General features: G+C 34.9%; 1 protein-coding gene across 5 annotated transcripts in view; it reads left to right on the top strand.

The window, feature by feature from the left end:
* Nucleotides 1-683: 683 nt before the first annotated feature.
* The window catches only part of LOC148615186 (baculoviral IAP repeat-containing protein 3-like), a 45,463-nt gene continuing 31,248 nt past the window's right edge, over nt 684-14,898 (top strand). For 3 of the 5 annotated variants that reach the window (XM_088589843.1, XM_088589844.1, XM_088589845.1), the window contains exon 1: nt 684-6,590. The gene's annotated coding sequence lies outside the window, so the exon portion shown is untranslated. The remainder of the gene's footprint in view (nt 6,591-14,898) is intronic. The other 2 variants (XM_088589848.1, XM_088589849.1) reach the window with 2 other exon arrangements.

Here is a 14,898-nt window from a genome sequence, read left to right on the forward strand (position 1 = left end):
TGTATTGAAAAATTTGCCATTACAAAAATGTAAATTTCCTTTCTTTGATTCAATAAACTTGGTACAATTTATTAAATCGAACAATGCATTAATGTTTTACAATAACGCTAATATTCTAAACATGTTTTCCATTAATGGCATATCTGATATTGTTTATAGAAACAAGAAAAAATATAATGTCGTAGAGTACTTCCTATTGACCAAACTTTACAACAAACGTGATGACTTTTCATTCAGAATTGTCAACTTTCCTTTCATCTGTGGCATCATCCCTTCGGCTCCTGCGTATGGAGTGTTCATATCACAACTCACACGTTATGCCAGAGCTTGCCGAAGCTACGCAGACTTTTTGTATCGCGCTAGAACTCTAACAAATAGGCTTCTGGAACAGGGTTATGTTGCTACAAGATTGAAGTCATCACTACAGAAGTTTTATGGTCGTCATCATGAACTCGTGGATCGTTATGGTGTATCCATCAGCACCATGAAAACTGATTTATTCAACGGGTCATAGTTTTCCTTTCGTCGTTTGTCTACCCCGGACTTGACTTTTTATGAGCTACTCGGCGGGTGTTTCTAGAAAAGCAGAGGACGCTTACCCTACCGGTGCACCGGGTCCATGCTCCCAGTTTTTAGTGGAATCCGAATTGCACATTTGCTTTTGTTACTTTGTATGTATGATTTTAGTTACTTTATGTTCTTTGTTGTGTATGTCTGTTTTCCATGTCTAGTCTTTGTCCCTGGATTACATTCTCTTGATTACCGCTATAACCTTGGTTCCCTTGATTACTCTTGTCAATACTGTACCAGATCGATGTTCTTTATTTTATACCGTTAAGTGAAAGTTTAACGTATGAGCCTAAATAAGTTACTTTTATATTGTGCTGGAGCTTATAAAAGTGTCTATTCTAAATTTATAAAAACGAATTCCCATAACTATTTTAAGCGATGACAACACTATTCAAACTTAACGCAGGTTATCTGGTTTAAAGGAATAATTTGGCCCGTCGCTATGTTATGAATTCTTTGAAATATTTTGATTTAACCTATTAATTGATTTTCTTTCATGGTAAAAAGAATTTTTCTACTGCATGGCTTAACAAACATGAATTGTCACAATGTGTTAATTACCGCTTAAATTATCTGTGTGCTTTTAAACGAAGGAAAAATAGCTTGAAACCGGTTCAAACATCTTTTTTCCAGAAATAAATTTTCTTGCATATTAAATTTTAAAAAGTAACCGAAATGTTGTAGCAAAGTGAAATCCGACACACAGATTAACTACGTTTATTTGAGTATATGTTGATACATTCAGTTGATACTTTATACATAAATATTCATCTTATGAGACTAACTCAAAGTCTTAAGTTTATAAATTGAGGAGACACACTCATTTGCTTATTAGTAATCCATTTAATTATTTATTTGGTAGCGTATATTTTAAAGTATTTCATAAGATTAACTCATGAATTTCTAACATTCTAACATCATTAGAACATGACTTCTCAGAGACACACTCTGGCTAAAGTGAAATTACCTCTGCAAGTTTTCATGTCTTTTCCTATGGTGCATGATGACCCAGTTCAGACATCAGATAAATTAAAGCTATGGATTACCTAATTATGTGGTTATACTTACTAAAGTCTACATATACTTTATACAAGACTACTGGTATTTTTTATCTTTTCACAAATGTATTATTTGAAGCTTAAATTTCAACTCGAAATGTTTGTATTAGAGTAGTAGGACATTGATCCAATGGTTGTCCATCTGTTACTTATTTATGTATCATCTCCACAAAGTTATTGAGAATCTGGTGTCTTCTTGCTTTCCCTTGTATTTAACTTGTATTTAGAGGCCAGTTGAGCGCGCTATAAAACCTGCTTGTACCAAGTCAGGACCATTGCAATGGTTTCCAACCTTTACGGTTTTTACCTTGAAATTGCGATTTGTTATACGGACTTTCCTTTTTCCGTATTCCTATAACTATTGCCCAGAGTTTATTAGTTCTGTAATTTTGTTATTACCCTTAATTCATTATATCGGAACGTGTCCATCGTTCAGAGGCACAAATATCGATTTACCGTCCTTACCTATAAGCATATAGTCGCAGTAATGCATGATCACATAAGGCGTGGTAATTATATATATCATAAGTTATATGCTCCCGCCTATGGTTATTTAGACGGGCAGTAAATTTGTTGGGTGAGGCGTTAGCCGAATCCCTCCAACAGATCCACTGACCATCTAAATAATCATAGACGGTTACTGGCGCTTATAATATTTTTGTATGATTCTGCTTATCTACATTAAGGGGGCAATAAATTAATCTTTGTATCGAACTGTATTTGTGCGAAGTTATTTTGAAAATCATTCAGTGGTTACTATGTGAAATCTATTTTTTTCTTGGCGTCCTGATCACACTAGCCGGTAGCGAGATTGAACTATTCAGGCCAAATTGTTTAAAACGTGCGTCGTTTCATTGATAAAACGATCAGTCTCATCGTCATTCAGCAACACGCATTGGTGGATGGATTTTCCTTTTAAGGTCATTTCGTTTCATTGATAAAACTATCAGTCTCATCGTTATTCTGCAACATGCATTGGTGGGTGTATTTTCCTTTTATGGTCATTCGTACATTTCATTCGAATATTTTCATCAATGGCAGATGAATTTTCTTAATTTGCATATTGCTGCTTCGATTATTTGGACGAAGGTTCTATCCAATCACGAGTGGTCAACGTAACGCAAAACCGTACAAATATTTTTGAAAACATGTTAAATATTAAGGAGCACTGTTTACTATATTCCAATTTAATTTGTCTTTTGTTTTGCATTAAAACAACATTGCAAAATAAAAATCAAAGACTGAAGTCTCCAAAAACGCTAATCGTCAAATATTCACTGTCACTGATTTTGACTTATTTTAAACATCCGAAATGGTACAAATGCGATATATACTCTAAAATCTCGTGACTTCCATTAAAATCTTGGTTCCCTTGATGTCATTGCGTACTCTTTCGTGACCGTCTTGACCCGAATGGCTATTTTGTAGATATTGGTGTCCTGGTAACATATATGAACTTTATGTAATCAATTGTAGCGAACGCCTGTGTTTGAATCGGAAACTGGGTAATATTACATTAATTCAATGCTAACCGATCATTTCATCTTTTAATGTAAATTCCCATTCTAATACAAGCAAAAAACACGTATAGACATGAGTATGATATGTTTTTATCAAAGTACTCATATACTGAATCAATTTATATCGATCGTTTGAATTTTCACGTCTCAAATAATCGTCAAAGCGCAAAAAATATGGAATAAAAGGAAAGTACGCGGACCGAACTCAAACGTATCTCAACACAAGCTTAATGTCATAAATGGTTAATATTAAACTCTTTGTTTTATTTTTTAATTCACCATTCCGATAACGAAGGACATTTAAAAAACACACATACACACCAAAATTCATGATGCATCATAACAGTGCGCCAGTTTGCGTAAAATTCAAGTTCGATATCGGTTTACATGGAACACCTAGATGAATATATATACAAAACTCTCCGACATAGTGCATAAATGAACTACAAACTACTTGTTAGCCATTCTCAGTTTTTTTTTTAGATTTTCAGGTAAAATTCATTTTATCGACATTCAAGTTATTCCATAGACACCTATGTGTCACGTAAAAGCGCTTAGTTTCTGGACTCATAGTTCCAAAGACACGTAAATTAACATACCTGTAAACGATAAAGTCTTATAGTATAATTTAAACAATCGTGTCTAGTGCAGAAACGTTAGCCATGCACCTACAGCTCAATAATAATAACATACACATGGCCAAAATAGTCAAGTAGATTTGGAATGATTAGAAAAAAAGCAGTAACAACAGCAAAAAAATGACACAATTCCCGGAAAATGTATTATCGAAATTCCTATGCTATCGTATATGCAAAATTTCATTTTTATTTGTCATCTCCGGACTTCCGATGTCACGATGCGGTAACCGTAATAAAAATACATGATACAGTGCATGAATGATATGTGAGGATGGTTTCGGGGGTTATGAGCGAAAATAATACCTTAAATCCCTTTTTATACAAGTTAATTGATCAGGACCACCTCCTCTTTTATGTGCAAAGGCCTTCGTGAAATATCTGAGGACAGCTATTCCAAATAGTACTTAGCATCTTCTTTATTTTTCAATTCTATAATTGATGACTTTTTATAATCTCGCAGAATTTTATTTCTAGCTAAACATCAAATGGTTTATTACGTGTCTAAAAATAAATAGGCAACTTTTATTATCGACAATGGACGACTGGTTTATTCGGGTAAATGCATAGAAATAAACAGGTATTGATAAGAGATTAGAGATCAACTATTTTTATTTGGATGGTTGTAAATGCAAACCAAATTAATAAGCATATTTAGTTCGTAGTAAAATACGTTTATTTGGATTGTTTATTGGCGTAAATAACATACAGTTGAACTTGATAAATTAGAATACCTGCAAATTAAAGGTGACCCAACTTTCTGTATTTGGACCTTAATAGGGTTTGCCAAAGGAACTACTTTCCAGCGGCAGTGTAAGAAAATTGCAAATGCTATCAGGCTTTACAAATTTAAAGGCTCTGGCGAAAGCTATATCAATTCTGATCTTCGATCTAAATTGATAAAAAAGTACGTTGTAGCGATCTTTGGGTCGCTTATGATATTGACAGCGAATCAGTTTATGAAACAGATTTAGCAGCTAGCATTGAATATTCATAAATATATAATGAATATGACCTATTTATAGTCTTGTAACTAGCCTCAGTGCCTGAATCGGAAACCGGGTAATGTTATTTTGTAAACTTCCCGTTCTCATACAAGCAAGAAACACACGTAGAACACACGTGTGTGATATTTAAGAGGTACATTTTTATCTTGTATAAAGCTAGAACTGTGACACTGTGGCGGTGATCATGGCGAAGATCTGCTGGTTTATGTGGCGTATAACAACACATTAATGCAAATCGTATGCTAATATTAAATACAGAAATTACGAGTGCAAGAATTCGCCAACACTATTAGCGACTTATAATACAGAATCATGTAAAAGAAATTCACCTCTGATCAGGGGATCAGATAATTTAAATCTTTTGATGATCTTTGAATAGAACACATTCGATATCTCAGGGCGACAATCATTTCCGAGAATTCACATTAATTCATGTGAATCTTAGTATAAATTAAAATTTTAAATACTGGTAACTTATGCTCTTTCTGTGTAATTAAATAAGCATAAAAATCAATACATTCTCACGTTAACCTCGAAAACTAATGCTCAAAGTAGCTTCTTGGCATGTCCATCCAAAAGTAACTATTGATATGAACTGCCTAAAAACAAATTTCACGCACAAAGTACTCTCTTGACTTGTCCATATATAAGTATTGAATTTGTGCCACAGAAAAGCCAATGCACAAAGAAGCTAATGTAACTATGTCCATCCAAATGAAACTATTGATATTTGCTGCCTAAAAACAAATTTTATGCTCAAAGTAGCTTCTTGGCGTGTCCAATTTTAACTATTGATACTATAAACAAAATAGCTTCTTGACTTGTGAAAAATGTAACTATTGTAAGTGTGCTGCCTATTTCTTTCAGGATTCATAAATTAGAACTTCTACGTACATGTGTAGCACAATGTACTAGGGTAAATCACCATAAGCTAGTAAACGGTTTCAATTAAGTATTATATTTTGGAATTTTGAAAACAAGTAAAAAATAATTTGTATAACTAACCGCGTTACTAAGGAGATAACTCATGCTGGCATGGCTGTGGGTTAATTATTTGAGTAATATAAGGCAGGGAAACTTTTAACCCCCTAAGACGGGATGATTTACCCCCTAAGTAGGAGTTTCTGTTTCACTTATATTCATACATGAAAAAATAATTTGAATTCAAATAATACCTTGTTTTGTCCATTCTTCCCGGAAATAATATTTCTTGCTCCGAATTTCTGGAAAGGGCATAAAAAATTCCCGGAAATGTAATCGAAAAAAAAACATATCAGTATTCCCAAAATTAGTTTCCACTGTCTCTCGATTATTTTTTAAAAATTGTTAAACAATACTTCACATGCTTTAGTCATCAACTACGCCTCATGGTGTATGTTTCTGTTTCCTACATGATTATTGTTGCAGAGTTTCCACAGGGACATTAAAAAATGACGTTTAAAAATGTGCACGTTCCGAATTCTGCATTTTTGCACAATTATTCCTTTGACTAAAGACCTATAACCTTGTACATGTATTGCATATTCAAACCTGAAATATAATGTAAAGTCTCCATTGGACAAGATATCATCGTCCCCATAAAGCTAACAAGGAAAATGCTCTGCAGCTGATACTCTTGGTATCCTTTACTTTTTATAGCCGTTCAATAACTCATGAACGTTCAATAATTCATGATTATTATCTGTTATATAAATTACTTAACCCACGTGACAGGAATCTAATTCGTTGTTGCGCTGTGAATTTCCACTGACGATGTTCGTGGCTTGTTGATTTTGTTTCAAGCTAGGAGTTGTGAGAAAGGTAAGAATCATCTAATAATTCTATTACACATTGTTTTTATTATCCACGAGAAAGATAAAATAAACTACCTTGAGCTGAAAGGGAACGATCCAAAATATAAAGTATTGTCATCAGTGTGTTATGTTTAGTCCGGGTTTCTGACCTCATTTCAGAAAAATGTAAAAAGACTTATTTCAAATGTCACGGTCTATCTGTTTATTTTTGGTATGCTGTAAATAGATATTGAAAACCCGATTTTATAAATATCTCAAAACCGAAGTGGAATTCCATTAATGGGATTTTCCACTTTCTATTTTAAACACAGCTAGTCTATACTTCGGCATCTTCGTGAGATTTTTTTATAACCAAATTAACGATTATGTATCTCAATGAAGAAACACAGTGACTGCCGCTATCAACTTTATGGCATGACCGTGTGGTTTCTGATCGTGAATTCACAAGGTTCCATCAAGTGCATACGAATATGTCTGTTGCTGACATATGGTGTTGGCCGTAGTCTTCTTTGACCTAAGAGTGCACTATACAGTTACATTAAGACGCACTGTTTTGCACACCAAGTTACCCCGATCAAATTTGTAAAACTTAAAATTAAAAGTTGAAATTTGGTGGATATATTGTTCAAATGTAGTGAAGCATTTATACATAGACAGATGTAATATATGTAATGGTAAACAGGTGTAATTTAAAAGAATGGTATCCGTAACGTTTCAGGCCCCTGCCGTATTTGGTTCTCTCCTCAGGATCAGATGGCTGATTTTCAAAATACCTTATTTCGCACGAACTTTTGGAACTAAAATTGTGAGAGAATGAATAGAAAAGGGTCTTATTAATTTTAGCCTTTTTCCAACTACTCCATGCATGCTTTCATCCTGTGGTAGTGTCTAAGTGCCTGATATTTTATAAAACATATTAATTGGCTGTTAGTTTTGGAAAGGCACCCCTGATTTGTACTAAAACTCAGTAATATTTTTTTCAGTATGTTACCATGGCTACTGGATTTTATAACAATAATCACTAAATTACTTATAAATAACTTGAACCTCCACACACCAAGTATTTCAAAAAAATGCATTTTTTTATGACAAAACAAATTTCTGTGCGGACTGCCTCAAGACAGCTTTATTTCAACAAAATGAGACCAAATATTTAGAAATTGCCTTACTGTATTGTACTACATAAGAACGGCATTTTTTATTGCGAAGTTAATCGTCACAGTACCTGATGCTGAAGTTAAAGACTGTAACCTATGTCACTGTTCTTTTTTTGACGTAATGATGCATTCATCGTGCGAATGTAGTCATACTGCAGATCAACGTAATATTTTCTTTGATCTGATAATCGAAAACTTTCCCCTAGATCTATACGTTGAGTTGAGTTATTATAACCCAGGTGTCTTATACTGTGTTATGCTTGGGAAACAACCGTCTACTGAACTTGTTAAATCTGAATTGAACGATTTGCGCACATTGTGTTTCACGCATGTGGTTCGATCTGCTGCAGACTATAACCGTATGTTAAACTCTATATTAAAGTCGATCTTGAGCTCGACTGCTACAAGTGTATCTGTCAGGAATATGTGGTGCTGAAATGTATCTGATGCGCAATATTACTGATAATATTGCATAATTTGTTTTTACACTTATTTCCCTCATATAGATATTTTGATATGGTGTATGATATAACTGCCCATCTTTTGTGTTCATGTACATATTGCTCGATATTCTTGTATATACTTACGCATGTTGTAATCTGTATTAGAGGAATTAAAGACATGAATGAATGAATGAATGAATATCAGAAAAGAATCAGCTATTCTAATTGGTTAAAACATGTTCATGGTATTCATTAATGTGCGTTAAAATGTCAAAAGGCATTACCACATGTTAGTGATTGGGTAATGCCCACTTCAGATACTTCCAATAAAAAAAAGTTGAGGGCATTATCGGCAAGTTGACTGTCCTTGGGAATTATGTTGCCTACAACATTGATAGTTCTCTCTTTTAACTGAAAAATGCACACAAAAACTCGTTTAGGTTTTTGGATTGACTAGATCTGACTATAGGGATTTTAACGTTCGTTGTTCATCAAATCAAATAAATTAAAACATGTGTAACATACGGGGCCAAGGAAAGTTCCCAAATAGGGCTAAATATTCAGTGACCTTTCCCCATATCCATATATTGTTAACCTTGATTCGACCTCTGGATTCATTTGAAGCACATGGCTGAACTTTCAATAGGCTAAATTAGCAAGCTTCAACACAAATATATTTATTTTACAATATAACAATGGTGAATGTAAAGTTTAGTATCAAAAATAATAATATTCAACAATTATTAGCACCTTTGAAAATAAGCTTTATCAAAAATATGTCTAAAGACCTCAGAAAAACTGAATGAAGCTTCAAAAATAAGTTACTTCATTATAAATTACATGAAAATAACCCAAACGATAGCCAAAATGTGAATTAAATACTTCGCGTTGTGCTTTAAATGAAAAAGCAAACGAAAAGAGCCAATAGTGATCCCTAAATGTCTGGAGACGGACCCTGGAATAAATTAACAAATGGACATACCTTTTACAAACGTGGCAAGGTCACAATCTAGAACTCCGTGTGAGCCCGGTGGAAATTGTTCAATTCCCGTGGGTGAGGGTGACCTGGCTCCAGGTCGGCTCTTTCTGCAACTGAGAAATACTTAAAATTGAGCTTTATTTATACTCCTGAGGACAATAGAGCTAAACCTTGACCGACAGCATCGAAAAATCAGCTCTTAAACCATGAGAACTTACGAATGTAAACATAACGATTGGCCGAAATTGACCAATCGTGGACCAGATACTGAAACGACTTTGGCACGTGCACTTCCGGTTTACACGGTGCACATGGACAAGAAAAACATACGAAAATTATCGAAAATTACGGCTTTTTCCAACAAATGAGTAAGTACAACGAACAAACTACGAGCTAAGCTCCCTAACGATGTAATTTTCATCAAAATATTGAAAATATAACTTTTGGCTAAAACCAGCCCGGCTACAAATGAAATCCCTTAACAAGTATTTACACAAATCATGTGTATGTTTTATATAAGAACATTCCACAGGATACACGTTAAATGTTAGAACTCAAACCATGAGTAAAACTCAATTGTTGACGACTTGCAAGTTTATCCGCCGGACTAAATATCAAAGAAACATTAGTCCGCATTGATAGAGAAATGAACTCTTTAAAAGGTCCCACAAGAAATCGAACACCTCAATAAATCTGTTTGTGTTATGAATAGTGAAACTAAACAATTGCACAGTGTAGTATAAGGAAATAACGAGAGGTTCAAAAACGTTCAAAACCAACTCTCTTCTCTTAGAACAAGTAACAGCGACTGGTCAGTTTACTGCTGCATCAAAAACAACCTAAACGGTATGTGACATATATAAACTTGATCTAGAAAAGTATAAAAATGACAGAGAAGCTTTAAAACTTAAAAGAGTCCGAATTCGAAAAAAAATACCGTACAACTAGCGAAAACATGAAATAAATTCCAACGTGACTATACCACCGTTACTCATGAAATAAACGACTTGCGCAAAAGCCTTGCGTAAGTTTGAAATCGATTCAGTCAATGTTAATAATCTAAGTGACATTCGGACACTTGGAATTTGTATTCTAAAGTAAAAAACTGACATACTAATGACAAAGTAAACGTAATTAAAGACACGGTTAACAAAATAGACGTTGACTTCCGATCCTGTACTACTTCAATAAGTGAGTTATCCAATACTGGAAGAGTGTTAAACATTTGTTTTAAAAGTCACCTAAATCATATGCTGATATGTTAAAAATTAACAACAACAGTATGTACAAGAAACCTATGAAAATTATTCTTCTTCGGAATATTCGAGAGTGGAAACAAATGCGCCTTCCCATAGCAACAAATTGCAGAAAAACATTCGCGACGGAGACGCTACACAATACCAATGAATCAACACAATAACAAACACTGAAATGTGCTGAAAGATTGGGTTCAGTCAGTCAAAGAATATGTCGTCATCGCAATGTAAGTCATAAAGCGATTGAAACTGACAGGACAGCTAAAATAGTATTACACTTTCCAACATCGATATGGAATCCAACAAATTATGATAATTTCCGGGGATTTACCCGCCAAATAAAGAAAACAAAAACAAAAAAAAAAAAGACAGACGACGGGCATGCTGATTCTACATAGGTGGTATTTCTTAAACTTTCTCCATAGTGACTATTTTGCAGTCGGAAAAGTTGTCGACAGTTTTTGTCCCGAATAATATACATGCTGCTCAGAAATAGTAATAAGCAATGGTAGCATTTGTGGCTTTGAGTTGGAACTACCGAAAGCATTCAGTAAGATTTTCCTATCGGTATACCTACCTACCGCTACACAGCCATTCACTGCATTTTTTGAATGATCTAGAATATCTCATGGACATCTATTATGCCTACTCTAGCTATGGAACTGTGTTCATGCTTGGCCACTTTATTTGAAGAATAGCAGGACTGCATTATTCTTAAGTTCCAGATCGGCGTGGTGTGTAGCATTACATGCGTTTATTGTATGAAAAGCAGTGATCGAGTAGTGGTATGGTTGATCGTCAGGTAATCCATAGGGAATCCAAAAAAAAAAAAACGCAAGACAACCAAATCACATACTTATTCAGTGGCTTTCTAAAAGATGAAATTTGTAACGGTTGGGCCGGACACTTCGAAAACATCTAAAACAAAAGACTTTTTGAAAAGGATGTAGAACAGATTCAGTTGAATGACAACACTCTTATTTGTCGATTTGATGACTTCGAAATTAACATTATTGTCAATGTTAACAGAGCAATAAATTACCTGTTCTAGTAACATATCGTATGAACACATTAAATATGGTGTAAAATCTCTACAAAGACATATGTGCAATTTTATTTAATTTAGCAATACAGGAATGGTATGTCCTTTCAGATTGGAAAACAAGGTTATGTTTCCATTATATTAAACGGAAACAAGGACAAGTCAAATCCTAAGTCGTTAGGCTTGTGGAACAGGGTTGTGTTGCTACGAGATTGAAGTCATTACTACAGAAGTTTTATGGTTGTCATCATGGATCGTTATGGTGTATCCATCTGCACCATGAGAACTGATTTGTTCAATGTGTCATAGTTTTCCCTTCCTCTTTCGTCTACCCTAGTCATGACTTCTTATGAGCAACTCGGCGGTTGTGCCTAGAAAAGTAGATGACGCTTACCCTACCGGTGCACCAGGTCCATGATCCTAGTTTTCAGTGGAGTCCGAGTTGCTCATTTACTTTTGGTACTTTGTATGTATTATTTTTGTTATTTTATGTTCTTAGTTGTGTGTGTCTGTTTTCCATGTCTGGTTTTTGTCGCTGGATTGCAGTCTTTTGGTTCCCTTGATTACTCTTTTACATAAAGACGTAATACGATAACACCTTTTGACCATCATAAGACTATCTTTATATCGATTGTCTTCCGATAGCTTTGTTGTAACAAGTGCAAGTTGAGCTCCGCCTTGTGAAGCTTCGTTTTTTATTATAAGACTGTCCCAATAAATATTCTATGATATGTCTTATGGCAAGTTTTAGGATAACTTTGTTATGCGAGCCCCATGATTCATCGAACTGTAATTGATTAAAAAAATAACACAAAGATTACGACTAGACAATAAAGAGAAGTCAAGAGAACCAGGATACGAACGGTAATCAAAAGAATATAACGACCCACAAAGCAAGCAATAACAAAAATAACACGCAAAAGGAGATAAAAAGGTGAATATCAGAACTCCACTAAAAACTGGGTGCACCGGTAGGGTAAGCGTTATCTGTTTTTCTAAAAACACCAGTCCGATGAAAGGAATACTATGACACGTTGAACAAATCGGTTCTCATTGTGCATACACGACAAAGAACATAAAATAACCAAAATAATGCGTACAAAGTAACAAAAGTTAATGAGCAAACCGAACTCCACAGACGTTGTCGTGTGTGTGTGTGTGTGTGTGTGTGTGAAAATTGCTACTGTGGTCAATTAATGGCTACATACGAAGCGAATTTTTTTGTCGTTCCCTCCGCGGGACTCGAACTCGTACCGCTGTGACATGTATAGCAACACGGCTGCTTATGTTATCTTCCCTGTATCAATTTGATCCGATGGAGCAGTGTAGCGAATAGAGTCGTCACATTCTGTGACTTTAATATATATATAAAAGTGTCACAGCGGTACAAGTTCGTGTCCCGCGGAGGGAACGACCAAAAATTTGCTTCGCAAATTTGACAGTTCTAACATCGTTGGGAATTTTTCAGACCCTTCTATAAGTTTACGTTATCTTCCCTGTATCAATTTGATCCGATGGAGCAGTGTAGCGAATAGAGTCGTCACATTCTGAGACGTTGTATAATATTGATTTGTTGTGACATGCATCATTAATTTGATCCTCTATCCTACATATTAACACCTAGATGAACTGTCCCGTACCACCATACATCGTGTACTAAGTTACAGCCCTAGATTAATCCTACGAGGAGGAATGACCCGGCCAGCGAAAGCTATATTTATACATAGCCTAGCTGGCCGAGTGGTCTAGGGCGCTGGACTTAGTGCAGGCGGTGTTGCCATAGATGTCACAGCGGTACGAGTTCGAGTCCCGCGGAGGGAACGACCAAAAATTTGACAGTTCTAATATCGTTGGGAATTTTTCAGACCCTTCTATAAGTTTACGTTATCTTCCCTGTATCAGGTACGAGAACACGATTAATTCCCCTTGGTTTTCGTTGTATAGTTCCAACTTTGGTAGTAGGTACCTTCCACATTTTTTCATATTTTTACTGGAAACTTATTTGCTGAAGTTTTTCCTCTAATTGGTAGAAAATATGTTAAAATTGCATGGGATTTTTTTTCATTAATCAATTCTGACTAAAAGTTGTGATTTGGTTCAGTGGAAGAAGGTTAAAATTTAGGACTTTTAACTCAGTTCATTTGTCATGTTTACCCCATCTCCGAATTATATATATTAATTTCAGAAAATGATGGTAAAATTTTCTACAATTTATATATAAAATCCTGTTTGTACATATCTTTAGGCCAGTGAAGTTTTATTCAGTTTGCGCCGGTGGAATTTTTTTAATCTGCTCAAATGTGTATATTGAAATGCACTTGAAAATTAATTGCGGTCTCGTGCCATCAATTTGATCCGATGGAGCAGTGTAGCGAATAGAGTCGTCACATTCTGAAACGTTGTATATATATATACAATAGATTCGAGTCGTTGTACACGGATTGCATGAATCCAATATTTCGGAAAGTGAAACTCAAATTATATAGACTGAAATTAAGCTTCATTGAGCATTAAGACACTACAACAGCATTGTAAAATCAATATTACTCTATGGCCCTGAGTACTGGAGAATACTCCACAGTGAGTTTAACAAATTGGCTGCCTTAGCGAAAAATCTGTAAGATATATTAGCCGAACAAGATCTCCAACAAAGACTTGTATAAAACGACATCTCAAAGAGACACCAGGGAGGAAATCAAAACAAGAAAGTGGATGTGAATAGGACATGGGTTAAGAAGAGAGCCAACCAATATCACTGAAGTGTCACTAAGATGGACTCCAACTGGAAAAAGGAAGTGTGGGAGACCTAAGGAAACATGGCGATAATCCGAATTCTATCTGACCCTGCAACCCTCCTCTTTTTTATTTGGATATTGCTATGTCGGGTTGGGGTCAGAACGATGTGCCTTACAAAAAGTTGGAGATTAAGCAGAGTATCGCTCTTCAACCGCTTGTAATGACTTTCAAGTTGTAATTGTACATGTCACATCTACCTAGTTTGATTCTGGAATAGTGAATTCTTGTGACAGAGTCTGGCACGGATAATAATTCCAAGACGTGTACACTGACTGCTACGTTTAGTACAATAGTAAAAGCGAGGATCTCAGAATATACAACATGTTCAAATATATACTATTCAATTTTATAAGACATTTCCTTAATTCAATGTAAATCTGGACATAAACATTCTATGTGTCCAGTTTACCTGCCTTGCGTATGATTTACTGACCCATTTATTATTTTTTGTATAAGTAATTATTGTCCCCCGGATATCAATACATTTCTTTATTACTTGTTATTCACCGAGGTATTTTGTATGTACATTTGCTGACACTTTAATTGTTTAGTCTTAGGTATTTTTGCTATTGTATAGTTACTTGTTTTTATAATATGTTCTTTTAATTCCCCTTTTTTGGTTGTTTTATACCCTTAAGTATA

Source organism: Perna viridis, chromosome 6, assembly GCF_037379345.1.
Source record: "Perna viridis isolate PV_CMFRI_1.1 ecotype Kerala chromosome 6, ASM3737934v1, whole genome shotgun sequence".
Lineage (NCBI taxonomy): Eukaryota > Metazoa > Mollusca > Bivalvia > Mytilida > Mytilidae > Perna > Perna viridis.